Source organism: Pygocentrus nattereri, chromosome 28 (assembly GCF_015220715.1).
Source record: "Pygocentrus nattereri isolate fPygNat1 chromosome 28, fPygNat1.pri, whole genome shotgun sequence".
NCBI lineage: Eukaryota > Metazoa > Chordata > Actinopteri > Characiformes > Serrasalmidae > Pygocentrus > Pygocentrus nattereri.
In genome coordinates, this window is record NC_051238.1 from 15,594,122 (window position 1) to 15,608,878 (window position 14,757).

A 14,757-nucleotide genomic window follows, 5' to 3' on the forward strand; every position below is an offset into this window, starting at 1 on the left:
GTAATTAGAAATACAGCAACAGCAACAAAATGTTCTTATTGTTTCGGTCATTTTTGACGGTTTCCATCTCTGCAGTGGACATAGGAGCAAACACAGTGATAGTGTGTGAGCTGAACTTCAATCTTTGTCAAACAAAAGCAAAAGCAAAGGGGAAAACCCCCAGTTTAACCGTTTACCATGGTTACTTTCCAAACAGTTATCTGAATAAGAGGATTCTGTTACCAGCACAGGCGTACTCTCCTAAAGTTTAATGGAAGTTAATGCAACATGACTTTATTCCTAGTGATTCTGAACCATTTCGATTGGTCCATTTATCATTACATATTTACACAATGTAAAGAGAAGCTTTTGTGTTCAAATAATGAAAAACAATGATACATTGCAATAAGAGAGATGTTTTTTCACACTTTTAGCAGTAGACTGATGATGGCACTATAATCTCTATTCATGGCATCTTTAAAATATTTCTAGATGCTGATAGAACATACAATCTGTATTTGTAATTATTACAAATATATGCAACATGTCACTCTCAATCACAAAGCAAACAACCTCAGGGACTCAAAGTAGGATTCAGCACAAAGCAAATCCTCATTCCCTGTCACTACTCAATCATTCTGCAACAAAACAAACTCTCTCTTTAAAATCAAACAGTGATTAAAGGGAAAATTAACTACCCAGTGCTTATGCTTCTAAAAAAAAAAAAAAAAAAAAAAAAAAAAAAAAAAAAAAAAAAAAAAAAAAAAAAAAAAAAAAAAAACACACACACACCTTAAATGTTGCCATTAGCATTTAGTCAGACAAAATCAGGACAACAATATCAGCTTATCCTTTATGACACAGATATTCTGTAGGTGGTAATGGGTAATGGTCCATCCTGCTGCCTCTCTCCATCACCACCCTACTGGGCTTTAACAAGCTGAAGTGAGGGTCAGAGAATGAGAACACCACCTCCTCTCCCCAGATTTAGCAATGACTAAAGCATAGAGATCATTGTCAAACGGCAGTCTGATACCATAGCAACACAACGGAATCCATCATATTTCACCCCTCCAAAAAGGAAAGGAAGAAATTAAAACATTCAGAAGAAGCATTTGACCTACTTGAGTGCGTGCTGGTTCTTAGAGAGAGAGAGAGAGAGAGAGAGAGAGAGAGAGAGAGAGAGAGAGAGAGAGAGAGAGAGAGAGAGAGAGAGAGAGAGAGAGAGAGAGAGAGAGAGAGAGAGAGAGAGAGAGAGAGAGAGAGAGAGAGAGAGACCCAATTACCCCCTCCTCTTTCTTTCCCTCTTTCACATGATGAAGTTGCCATCATGAAGGTAATGGACTGAAGCCCTTAGGCAGGACAATGAAACACTTTGAGACGGGCACAAGAGACATGAGCCTGATTCATATATAAAGAACACGGAGATGCTAATCACTGACACTACTATCCAAGAAGTTATGGGGCAAATTAAATTTCAGCTGACGATTAATTGTCATGAAAATAACTGCATTAACACTTTAATTGTCTTTTCTTCTCCACTGTCTGTAACTATTAAAGTACAAGCCTCAACACTTGCCAACATTGGTCGTTCTTCACAAATGACACACTAGTCTTCAAATGCCCTCTCATGTTCCACGATGTGAACTCACTCACTGCTTTCTTTTATTTACTTTTATTTGTCTAAACCCAAAACACAGAATTCACATTTTGCTGTTTGTAAATAAAAGGACTGTAGAAATAAAAGGTCTGCAGAAAATGACTGCGATCATCTCAAATGATGGCTATTAGGTAATCATGTAATAATTATGATAGGCATCGCTTAAAAAGGCAAGTACAACTCTGCACAGTGATTTTCCCCGATGTGGAAGCTGCCGAAGGAAGCCATTGAGGGTTTAAAGGGTCCATATGATGGACAACTTCATCACTTTTTTTTAATAAAAGTTTGATGCATGTTAGCACGCAAACATTGTTAAAGTTTGAACAATATACCATTCACATTCCTGTCTATAGAGCCCATACATGGAGACTAATCTGCAAAATGACTTAAGGTATAAAAAGAGGTGAGAAAATTGTCATGTAAAAATTATAAAGAACTATTTTTGGTAAGGATTGACCCTAGACTGAGCGCAACAAATATCATTAACAGACTGTGTGCTTAAAAATACAAGAAAAATGCAGATATTTTTTTGAATGAGGAACTGGGCCAAAACATGACATTTGACTTTGAGTAGCTGGCACAGTTTTCACTGACAAAACAGATTCCTCAACGTCTTGGACTCACATGGTGTTAACCTGGCAAGACCTTAGAACTCAATTAATACATTAAAATCAGGTTTTTTTTTTTCTAAAGACTCTCTAATGGATGAACAAAAGGCTTACATGTAACTCATATTTATGATGGAGTAACAAAAGCTAATTTTGCATGCTATGTAGGGGGCAATAAGGGTGTAAAAGTGAAATACAGAACAGAATTTAGCAGCATCAGAACTGAGCCTCAGTGTCCTCTAACAACCAGGTGCTAATCTCTCAACAGCACGAGTCCTGCAGTGGGAGGCTTTATTACTTTGCTAATGCTGCTGTTGGCCCCGTCCTGCTCCATGTTTATCCAGAGAGAGAGAGAGAGAGAGAGAGAGAGAGAGAGAGAGAGAGAGAGGTAATCTAGGATCAGCTCCTTCTAACCATGTGACTACTCATATGGCTAAGAAATGAAAAAATGGCAAGAAAACAACAAAAAAAACCTGTTCCTCAATCATCAGTGTCAGTGGGTGGCTGCATGTCACTATTAGCTTTACTCTCATACTCATTCCTGATTTAGCACAAATCCACCCTACACAGACACACACCCGCATTCACCCCGTACAGGAGAGCTAATGTAGGATCCAAATTCCCACATATATTACGATCTTAAGCCACAATGACCTAAAACACCATGGTGAAGCGGTATCATCTGTTAGACACTATTTGTGGCAGGATTCAGACAGAAAATCTTCCTGCGGTTGAGCTTTGCAAATGGTTTTAAATAAAAGCAGCAGTGAGTGTTGTAAATGCTTGGTCTATCCAAGGATTTATTTCGCTATAATTGGGTGGTAGTGGAGCAAACATGGCCCACGGGCATGATCGCTACATCACTGGCTGTTTCACCACATATCCAAAGACATAAAACTTACACTAAATAAATAAAAAAAAATATCTAAAAAAAATTTATGATGTGTTTTTCTAAGAGCAGATTAAGTCCAGCCATGGATTATGTGACTGCTAACGGGGATTCTCCACTGAATCATAACAAAGCATTTCTAGGCTTTAATAATACTTTCTGCTGCGTGCACTGTTTGTGCATGGATCAATCTAGTATTCCAGCTAAATATTCCGTGAGCAATCTTGCAAAGTTGCTGATGAGAGCTTGACAAATCACAGGCATAGCCTTAGAATATGAAATACATCAATCACTGTTTGCCATAACTGATCGCAAACACAATACTGCTCAAAATGCTCGTTTTTAAATGGCCAAATTGTGTGGTCCTAAGTAAACACCAGCACTGAATAAGAAAATGCAGACATGTTTAATCCTACAGGTAGAACTGAGAGCAGATAGAGCTTATGATGCACTCCACCGGTCCCCTAGCATGAAAGTGTGATTGAACTTTAAGAAAAGATGAGTTACAATAGGCTTGCGCCACCCTGTAGTGAGAAGATTGAGGTGATGACCTGGCTCTGACCAGCAGGCTTGTCAAAAGAAAACATAGTTCTTCAGGCCTTTAATTTAGCAAAGAATCCCGCCTTTGCTACAGTTGTGTCTACAGTTGAATCGACGTACAGCAAATTCAAGGACAGCACAGCCACAGAGTCCTGTATTAACTAAAGCTTGATCTGATCATAATTCAAACGGAGCTAAAAGCTAGAAAAACTTGTCTTTCTAATCAGGACTGTGTGGGCATTTCACACACTGTGACTGACAGCGCCGTAACTGGGACAAACACAACTACACAGTGACAGGCTGTTATTCTGGCTTTTTTCAGCTTTTGTTTTCTGGCAGAGGTCAGACTATAATTCTGTGAAAGATAAAGGATTACGAAGGAAGAGTTACGTTCATCTGGGAGTGGCTGAGATAACGACAGTGATAAGTTTTAGTGACTAATGTGGGTCTGAACTTGCCTAACCATGTAAACACTGTTAGCCTTGCAAAATTAAAGCACTAGAGCTAGGTAGCTATGATGGGTGACATATTCAAGCAACGTTAATAGCTGTTGGCCAAGTCAGAGTAGCTAATAAATTACACAGATGACAACCTCCATTTTTAACTAACCAAGGCTGGAAAACAGTTGAGTCAGAATTCTACTGCTCAACAGGAACAGCCCAATAACACTTTCCTACCCAACAATATGTTACTAAATCATTTTTTTAGGTCATAAATTTGTGTTCTCATTTCAGACTCTTTTTAATGAAAATATTGCAACAGTTTTTAGGCCACCAACCCCCGAAGTAACCACAAGAACAGAAATATCACCCAGAAAAAAATATAAGTGAACAGGGAGGCAATCTAATGTGCCACTGCAGAGATAGGCAACTACCACTTGTCAGGACCAGCACTGAGAACTAAAGCCGAAAAGCTTTCGAGTGATCTCTTAGACAAAAATAAAAGATACTGATCATCATGTTCCACATCTTCTTAGGTGTTCATGTATCCCCACTAAAATTTCCTGAAAGTTTCCTTCAATCGCTGCAGCACAGTCAAAACAGGAACAGACCAAACATTAGAAGTTTATTTAGTCACAGTGTTTATAACCTACTGAAGAACACTAGTTGATAGTTTGTGCTAAGTGTGGTGACCTTATTTTGCAGCAGCTGAGATTTTCTGGACATGAATTTAAGCCACAAAAGTTTGTTTCCTCTTCTCCTCATTGAGATGGAAGGGGTTTTAAAAAATCTGTTTCGAACAGGGGCATTCCTACAGGAACATGTTCTAGAGGTCATTGTAAACTTCCGCAACAAATGTCGCCATCCTTCCAGTCGAGCGAGTTCCCAAATTAATCAATTATATTTTGACGTGTAGAGAGGAGGCGTTTGACACGGAGGCAACAGCTTCATAACTAGCTGCATTAAAGGGGAATTCCACTGATTTTCTGCGTAATGAAATCGCTGAGATGTATACAATCATTCAGAGTGCCCTGTTGCAAAATGGTTCATTTGTTAATTTTTTTTTTTAACTTTAGTAACTACTTCCTTATAGTGGTAGTGATCGTGGGAACCAGGGAATGTCTTCAATGCCTACAATGCAAACGCAGCTATTTTACTACCCAAAACCACCAGTGGCCCTAAATGTACCTTCTAGGTTTCATGTTATGTAGATGACAGTAAATGTCTCTCCACCATTAATGGATTAAATAAACTGATTCAAATATGCTTTAGACCAAAGCTTTAACAAAAACCACCATAAAATGATGCCCCACAAATCAGGCTGTGTATTTATAACCAACTTACAACTTTCTGTGAGGGAGCTTTCAGAGGCATTATTAAACTCCTCAGACGTCTGGTTCCTATCACCACCACAGTGAACCGCTCAGACCTGGCACGTTTCTCCAGAAAGAAGCTTTTCACAGCAAACCGCTCTGCATGATTTTGTTGATATGCCAACTATTTTATTATGCACAAATTTAGAAAAATCCGTGGCGTTCGCCTTTAAGTATTTAAAAGCTGGTTAACCCCAGTACAGACTGCCGCCACACCAAGCAACGTTAAGGGCTGATAGAAACTTCAGGTACTCATGTGAGTATTTTCATTTAGCTTACAGCTGCATATAATGTTGGTTATTTTCAGGAATATCACTTGAGTGAAACTTTTATCTATCAGGTCTACGCCCGACTGAGTCCAGAATAGCCTGTTACCAGAGGAGCTCCAGTTTCAGCACCGCCACATATCGCTACAGAAAGCACAGAAACCTGGCAGACGGACATACACGGGGTTGTAATGTAACGATAGCCTCTCAGCTACGCCGTCATTTCCAACAAGGTGCAGTCGGCTTAAAGGCGGAGAGAGGCGAAGCTTCCGCCGCTTCCAGCTTCTCAACCGAGCCCGCAAAGAGAGTTGTACCGCGGTCTCCTCAAGAAAACAGGTGGCAGTTCATTCAAACACCTCACAACAACTTCGGGCGAGGACTTCACACAAACCAAAAGCGTTACCTAATCATGAGAGAGCGACACCCGTCTACACGTAGCAGTCAAGTTGATCTAAATAAAACGGCGAGTCCGAGTCGAGCCACCACCTACTTTTCCCCCTCGGCAAAGTACGAGCTGTGGAAAAGCCACTACTTGCTCCTTAGCCTACGCCAAAAGCTACCCGCAAAAATGAATAAATAAGGGGGGTTACACATTACTGTCACTGAGACTGGGCCTCACCTCTTTGCAAAGTTGACTCTGAAGGCTGGGTTTCGTGGTTTTCCCGTAGTTTTCGTGTCTTCGCCCCCTCGGTCTTTGGCGCAGTGTGTTCAAATGTGTTCGCTGCGCTGAGGAACCGAACTGCCACAGGCGTTGGCCCCGCCCACCTACCGAGCAAACACAGGGCTCGAGACGTGTGCGTCCTTCGCCTATTGGCTCCCAGGGAGTAGCAGCCGTTCGAATCGTGCAGGGCTCCGCCCTCCCACGGTTGGAACGGAATGACATCATCATTGGCACAAGTGGCTGTGTGTGTGTGTGTGTGTGTGTGTGTGTGTGTGTGTGTGTGTGTGTGTGCTCTTCTCACGGACAAGAAGTTCATTGTCAACTGCAATGAGCGTGTACTCCTGAATAGAGTCCTCATCTGCGTGTGTGAAAGCACGATGCAAATCACATTTTGAATGAAGCCCAGGTTTATTGCTGCACTATTCATATTTGATTCTCAAAGTAGGTCTTTCGATTACACTGTCTTGTGGGTGGGTCTAGGCTATATGCTGTGCTAAATAAGTTGTTTTTTTTTTGTTTTGTTTTGTTTTTTTCCAATCAAGTCAGGGATGTCCAGTCCTGTTCACCAAGAGCCCGTGTGGCTTCAGGTTTCCATTCTAAACAAACAGGAGCACGCCTGATTCTATTTGTTTAGCCAAGTGGTCTCAAGTTTTCAATAATTCCAGCTCAAAGGACATCTCATTGGGGCAGTCATGGGCTGGAGGTTAGGGAACCACACCTGTGTTTGGAAGGTTGCTGGTTCGATCCCCACAGTGACTGAGGTGTCCTTGAGTAAGGCCCTCATCCGCAACTGCTCCCTGGGTGCTGTGGATAGGGCTGCCCGCTGCTCTGGGCAAGTGTACTCACTGCCCCCTAGTGTGTGTGCTCACTAGTGTGTAGGTGGCATTTCACTTTATGAATGGGTTAAATGCAGAGGTGAAATTTCTCGGTTGTGGAACTAATAAGGGTCACACAGCTGACCATGTGTGAGTTTTTGACACTGATCCTTTGCAAATGAGATTGGATATTCCTGTTTTAAGTAAATTATCAACTGCAATGACAAAGTATTGCTGATTGGACATCTATGAAATGAAGCAGGACAGTATAAATAAGGAGCATTTTTATGATTGCTATACCATTTGTTTTTCAGGGGAGATCTTTAGTGTGTGTGAGGGACTTGGTCCTTTTAGCTCTGACCCTCGCCAACCCAACCTGATCCATCAAATTTTTGCTTTAGATGTCAATAATTACCTAAAGGATGTGTGTTAGATTTGTACTGGAAGTAAAACCTACAGTAAGGTAGATCTCCAGGAGGGTTGGTGGACAAGAAGTTAATTGACAACTGCGATGATCATGTATTCCTCACTAGAGAACATCACTTGCATATATAAAAGCAATACAGCATGAGCCATAGTTTTATATCTGGACCAGGTTTATTGCTACACTATTCTCGTTTGATTTTCAAAGGAGGACTATAGTTTATATGTTGTGTCAAGTAAACCTTTTCTTTGATTTGGACAAGGACTGCAATCAACTACAATCACCAAGTATTGCAGATTGTAGCAAGCAATGACGTTTATGAAGGAAAGGATAACAATGTGAGCCATTTTCACAACCGCTATACAATTCCTATTATTTTTCCAAGGAAAATGTTTAGTTTATATGAGTATTATGGCTGGGTCTAGACCAGGGGTGACTTTACTTTTTATATTGGGAAGCCAAAGTGCAATGTTTGTGGTGGGCCAAGGACCAAAACACAGAACAATGTACAAATAAAGAAAGCAGGTAGCTTTCAAAGAGTTTTGAAAAATGTACAGTCTTAGCAAGTTTATCTACAACCATCTACAACTGTTTTTTCAGTCACGATAACCATGTAACCATGCAAAGACTCAATTATGCATTCAAAGTTTTTTTTGGGTTTTCTTCATATAATCATTGATTTGCTGAAGATCCATTGAAGATACATTTTAAGGGTGTGTCTAATAGCACAGCACTATATTTTGTTACTAAAATAGTGCAAAAATATTTAAAATGCAAATAAGAATTTTAAATAATTAAAACATGCCTGTTCTCTTAATGTAATTTTCTGGCAGACCAAGTTAAATGTCCTCACTGGCCAACTTTGTGAAGCCCCAGTAAAGATACTGCCAGATTCTAGCAAGATGTTAATTGTCAACTGCACTGACCAAGTATTTTTCAGCCAGAGTAAATCACTGACTAAGTCAGTCATTGTGAGTGTAAGCAACACAGTTCCACATTCTAATGCCGCACTGGAATTAACCTCCTTTATCAGTGAGCCTTAGTTTAACCCCATTTTGCAGCCTGCGATTATGTGAGGTAGATTAGGCCTACTGTGAAAGAAGAAAAATCAATGGTCAAAGTTGTGTAAGCAAGCTTGCATAATCCATAATCTTTATGCCTACTGTAGAATGCGCCTTTCAATAACACAAAAGACCACATTATCTGGGAAAAGTACTTTATGCAATCCTTTAACACTAAAACATACTAAAATTTTAAATCCTGTCAGCATTCATTCTTAAGCAGTGCAGATTCCCTTAGTATATAGAGATATATACTGGATGTAGGCCCACTTTATTCACTCTAGCCCTCAGGCTGCAGCCTGCACTGTGCTGCTCTCATATAACCAACAGAAATTTGTCATAAGCATAGAGCTGGCCTAAAAACCAGTCCAAACAGCAGGGCTCTCAAAGAGGAACATGTATATATTTAGGTGGCCTGAAATCACTTGAACACATGTTCAAATTTGCTGTGCGTTCTGCCTTTCTATCAATAAATTTGGCAGTGCTGTGCAGTTGCCATAGTGATGAGGACTAGTGTAAGCTAATGCATGGCCATAATCTACGATGTGTGTTGAAATGCATTTTGTGTGTCAGCTGCATTGGGTAGTATGTACCAGTAATACTTGGCTTTGGTGACAGTACCTAAGCCCAGAATCCTCTCTGTATTTTAGCTCATGTATGCCATCAGTTGTCAGAGACCGCTCTGTTTCACGTATTATTTGATGAGAGCAGAAAGAGATTTGGACAGCCGCTGAGGAAGCAGCAAAACAAGCGTACATTTTGTCCCAAAAACATCAGCAGGGCTGCATTTCGTGCTCAAAACCAGGTCATGTTTTCCGAGTCTCCCCCTAAAAATGCTCTAATACTCTTATGACTGGTGGGTTAATACACAGCTCAGCTGAGCCGAATGCTCATGTGGGCCAGTTAGTGTTCTATTCTGCAAGCTGATGACTCACATTCTTATCTGGTATCACGGTCTATACCTCACCAATCTGGAGCACCACTTGGAACCTTTGATCAGGTTTCTTCTGCTTGGTAACAAGGGGAGGATGAATCACCGGAGAGAATCTGAATGTGCAAAGGGCAATCGGTGAGAAAGGTGGCACAAGAGTGTGAATATGCACTATCAAGGAAACTGAGCTAACTCTTCTGCCATTCGAAAGTCTCATTTTCATTCTGTCTTCGTTTCATTATTTTTTTCCAGTCACAGCCATTAAGTACAAGTTATTCATTTTTCATTCGTAATAAAAAAAAGCTGAAATGGATATTTAAACAAAAAATATATAGATGTCTTAATAACTAAATATAATATCAGATTTTTCAGTATTTAGTGTGTCTGACCATTGTCTTCATTTAACCTTCCACTTTGAGAGACATGAATTCAGTTTTTTAAGAAAAATCTGCAGGGACATTTTTCCACCACCAAAGCTCAGTCTTAGAAGTTGGTTGCATTTTCTGCTTCTTATGATCCATGTAATCCCATACATATGTAGTGATGTCGTGTTCTGGGCTCTGGTGTGGCTAGTCCAACTGAGATCCCCAGCAGATGTTTGACAAGTACATCTGGATCTTCTCAGTGGTGTGCTTGGGGTCATTATCTTGCTGTAGAATAACTTTCTTCACATTTTCTAGAGGGTATTGCATGATGCAATATATAATTTTAAACCCCAAAACCTGCACTGATCCATCACCACAGGTCACTGTTGGTTTGAACAGTCTTGTCTTTGATTGCTCGGCATCACGCATACTGTGTTCTGTAGAGGCAGTATTGTACTGTTGTTCAAATCAGGTTTACTTTTCTTTTTTTCTCAGGCTGTCATCATTTACCAAGCAAGTTAAATTATATATAGTTATTAGCAAGCAGCACCAAAACAGCATGTAAAGATCTTGTTCTTTGTTTATTTATTTATTTGCTGTTAAACCCAGGGTAAAATATGAATGTAATGTAACTTCCAAAGATCTCAAATTTAGACTCATCAGTTTATAACATCTTACAACACAAGTCACTTGGTCAGTTTTGGTATTCTATTGACAATTGTCTTTGCTTTTGTCTATTACTTTTCCTTAGCAATGACAGATCTAAAGGATGGACAGATCTAAAGTAAAGGTGGAGCTTTATTTTCTCCTAGCAACTGTTTATTTATCTATCTATCTACCAGGCACTGTGGGTTAGGCCTACCTCACTATACACGGAAACTCTTACTACACGCTGTCCAAGAACGTTACCTGCATTAAGCAATATATACCAACAATCAGCAAGATGTGCTTGGGTTTGATTCCTAGGCCGGGCGACGAGGGTCCCATCTGTGTGTAGTCTGCATATTCTCCCCTTGTCTGGGTTTCCTCTGGGTGCTCCGGTTTCCTCCCACAGTCCAAAGACATGCAGTCATGCATGTGAAATTGGACACTCTAAATTGCTCCTAGGTGTGAGTGTGTGTGTGAATATATATCTCTGTTTCCCCAGTGACCACTGAGATAGGTTCCAGCACTGGCCCATAACCCAGAAGGATAAGTGGTGTAGTGTATGTGTGTATGTGTGTGTGTGTGTGTGTGTTCTAAATGAATTGGGAAGTTATGATTAGAGTTAGGGAAAAAAAAAACTGCTATAGAACCTTTACATTCATACAATCATATGAAGGAGCAATAATGCAGAAGAAACGGTTCAAAAGGCTATTCTCATTCACAGAAATGGTTCTTCTATGACATTAAACAAAACAGCCCTTTTTGCCATCTTTGTTTAAAGAGTGTATGATTAAGAAGATTTTAGGCTTTAACCTCATCACAACTCTAAGCTTTGGCAAGAGTTTCTATTAAAGACCACATTATATTGGATTGCATATAACACTTCACTGGAGAGAGATGTAAATATTGCAAAACTACTTTCATTTTTTTTTTTTCTCATTTTCTTCAAAAATATTGTTTTTGTTACATTTTTCTTCAACTTTGCAGTAGAACTGGATATGAAGAGAATCTATTAATGCCCAATGAAAGAAGGCCTCTCGTCTGCTACGGTCTCCAGCACTGTAATCATTAGTCAGAAAGTAGTGAAAAGATAAGTTGACTTGGCAGAGGTGGAGAGGTTTGCGTATGGGAACAGCTCTCCCTTAGATGGAGGAGAAAAAGTCTGCCCCAATTTTCTTTGCCTTGAGCTCAGAAGTGATGAATATTTGATGTGTTGATAGAGGCAGTGCAAGTAAACAGGGTGATAATTTGGCTGTGTGATAAAGGCAGTGTCTGGTTAGATCTGTAGGGGCCACTGCAGTGTTGCTCTCTGTGATGTTTTGTTTGGATTAAGCTGTTCCGTTCTCTCCCTGGGCGCTGTCCTCACATCACCTCTCCCACACTCTCGCTTACACTTACTACAGCAGACAGTGACATCTGGAGGGAGGTGCCACACATTACAAGTTGCTTGTTTATAATATGGGCCCATGCGTTAAAGTCCTCATAGTGCTCAAAATCAAATGTCCTTCACTTGTTTAAATTAGACTGTATTTATGTAACTTTACTATATGTTACATCATTATATATGATGTAAATATTATTAAAGTTTCAAAACATACAATTCACTCCATAATCTCCATATAATCCATATCTGGCAATACTGCCTAATTCATTTTGCTTCTGTGACATTACAAAAAAACACCACATTGACAAGTCTGGCTGTTAAGCCTACTGCAGTTTATCCCACTCATTTACCCTGAAAGTATAAAGATTGTTTCAACCCAGATGGCTTGTTGATGAGGCATAATACAGGGCAGCCAATCCACATATAGATAATATACATTTAATTTATTTATATAAAAGAACTGTAACAAAAAACAGCCTGGTTAATTGTAATAGGAAATGAAATAAGGTTGCATATTATTAGATATCAAGTGTTTTTTGGGACATAAAACAACACAAATATCAATACTGGACCTCAGAAAAGTTTAGAATATGGCAGTATGTCTGCAATTTCACAGTTAAATGTTCAAATCAGGTTCACTTGTGTTTTCAGGGCTGTTCTCATTTACCACACACACACACACACACACACACTATCCAAAGCACATATCCTTCTGCTGGAGCCTATCCCAGCAGTCATCGGGCGAAACTCAGGAAACACCCTGGACAGGTTGCCAGTCCATCGCAGGACAGACACACAGACATATACACTCACACACATAATCACACATAGGGGTAATTTAGAGTGTCCAGTTAGCCTCAGTGCATGCCTTTGGACTGCAGGAGGAAACTGCAGAACCCAGAAAAGGAAACCCACACAGACAACATGTAAACTCCTAACAGTTTTACAGAACATGGCGAAGAATCATTGTAAATGACTGAAAAAGGTGAAGTGATTCCATTATCAGATGAAAAAAGGAAAAGGAACAGTTTGACGGGAATTCACTCAGTGCAAAGGAAGATGAGTTAAAAGGAGCAGCATTTTGAATAAAAAAGCAATTTATGCTCAACTTTAAGAAAATGTGTGGCTTGAAAAAACCTCTTTAAAGTCTCCTGCGGTTTAAAAGGTGATGATGTAATTAATGTAGCATGTAGATAAATGGTTCTTCTGTTTATGGAGCGGAATTTTTTGGGAGAAAACCTGAGAGATTCCATTTATGAAAATGTGAAGAGGAGTGAAACTGTTAGATGTTTCAGAGGATTATGTTGCTGACTTGCTTCACTTTATATATGCTGTATTATAAGTATGCCTGATTTTAGAGGAACGCATAAAAGCTTCAGCTGTCTAGCACTAACAGTGATCTTAATGAAGCAACAAACCTTTGTAGCCAGCTTGTCTGCACTGTTGACAGCAAAGTTAGCTTCAAGCTAATGAACTGCAACAGCCATTGCTACTGTAATTAACTGTAAATCACTACAATCAGGCAGTTGGTGTTTTCCATCATCACTAAAGGATATAAATAGAAAATATTCATGTCAGAGATGTGTATACTAGACACATTTTAATTAAGATTTTTTTATAAGCAATAGCTATGTTACTTAGGAATGTGTTCTTTTATTCTTTTCAGTTCAATCAGTCATGAATTGACTTCTTCTTGAGCCAATGGAGCCCCTGCAAGCAAAAGCCAAAAACGAGGGGGAATTAACTTGTGAGGTATGTTATTAAGAAATCGGATCTTTCTGTGAGACATGGCAGCACAATTGTGTCGGTATCTATGAAGGGCCCAATAGGAGTGCTAGATATTTGAAACACCTTTTTATGTCATCAGGCATCTTAGGTTCCTGGAGTTTGAGCTCCACTTACCGAAGATGCTTCCTTCTGGGGGTATAAGATGAAATTCTGTCTAATATCTCTATCTACGGTTTGAGCCCACCAAAAGAAGATTCACTAATAAATAAATAGCACTACAAAAATAACACTACACTCTTGAAAGTGCTAAAATATTTATTTGCATGACGCCATACACTGTTATAAATAACGCACTATGCAGGTACATGATTCATTCATCAAGGTACAGACAATGTAAGTGTACCCTCAAAGGTACAACAGTGGTTCTAAGGTCCAATTGTGCAACTTCCATGAGTTTTTTCTAGTGGAAAAGTAGGTATTTGTACCTCATAACCAAACGTTTTAAATCACAACAATAACATAAAAAGGCTGGAGACTAGATGGGGTCAGTGTGGAATCAGTACAGTTTAGAAAATATCATTTCATGTGATCATTTCAGTGTACATTAGCTATACATTATTGCTCAGGTGAGTGAGTCGTCAAACTGAATTGAAAACAAGCATTAGTAGACTTTAAAGCTAGAACTGTTGTCGCTGACAGGAACCAAATGTCTGAGCCCTCCCATAGAAAGTAATTACATGAAATAGTTATCAATAAACTACCTGATGTTTGTTCCAAGACAGTTTTGAGATAAGGTTTTGGCATTAGACATATTTTTGGCAAAGAGTTTTTTTTTACCAGTTTTATCATTCTCAACCAAAAGCTCAGGAACCATGTGTAGGTTCACTAGTGGTTTAAGTTAGTAAATGAAATGGTGATATTTGCACATCCCATCTCCTGGTTCCTCTGTCTACCTTTATAAAGAAACTTGAGCCAGTGTATTTCTCTA

At 39.5% G+C, this 14,757-nt stretch overlaps 1 protein-coding gene across 1 annotated transcript in view; it reads right to left on the minus strand.

Annotated features, from left to right (window-relative positions):
- Positions 1-6,526, minus strand: part of rhocb (ras homolog family member Cb) — a 40,377-nt gene extending 33,851 nt beyond the window's left edge. The window contains exon 1 of the mRNA XM_037535908.1: positions 6,375-6,526. The gene's annotated coding sequence lies outside the window, so the exon portion shown is untranslated. The remainder of the gene's footprint in view (positions 1-6,374) is intronic.
- Between the last annotated feature and the right edge of the window lie 8,231 nt (positions 6,527-14,757).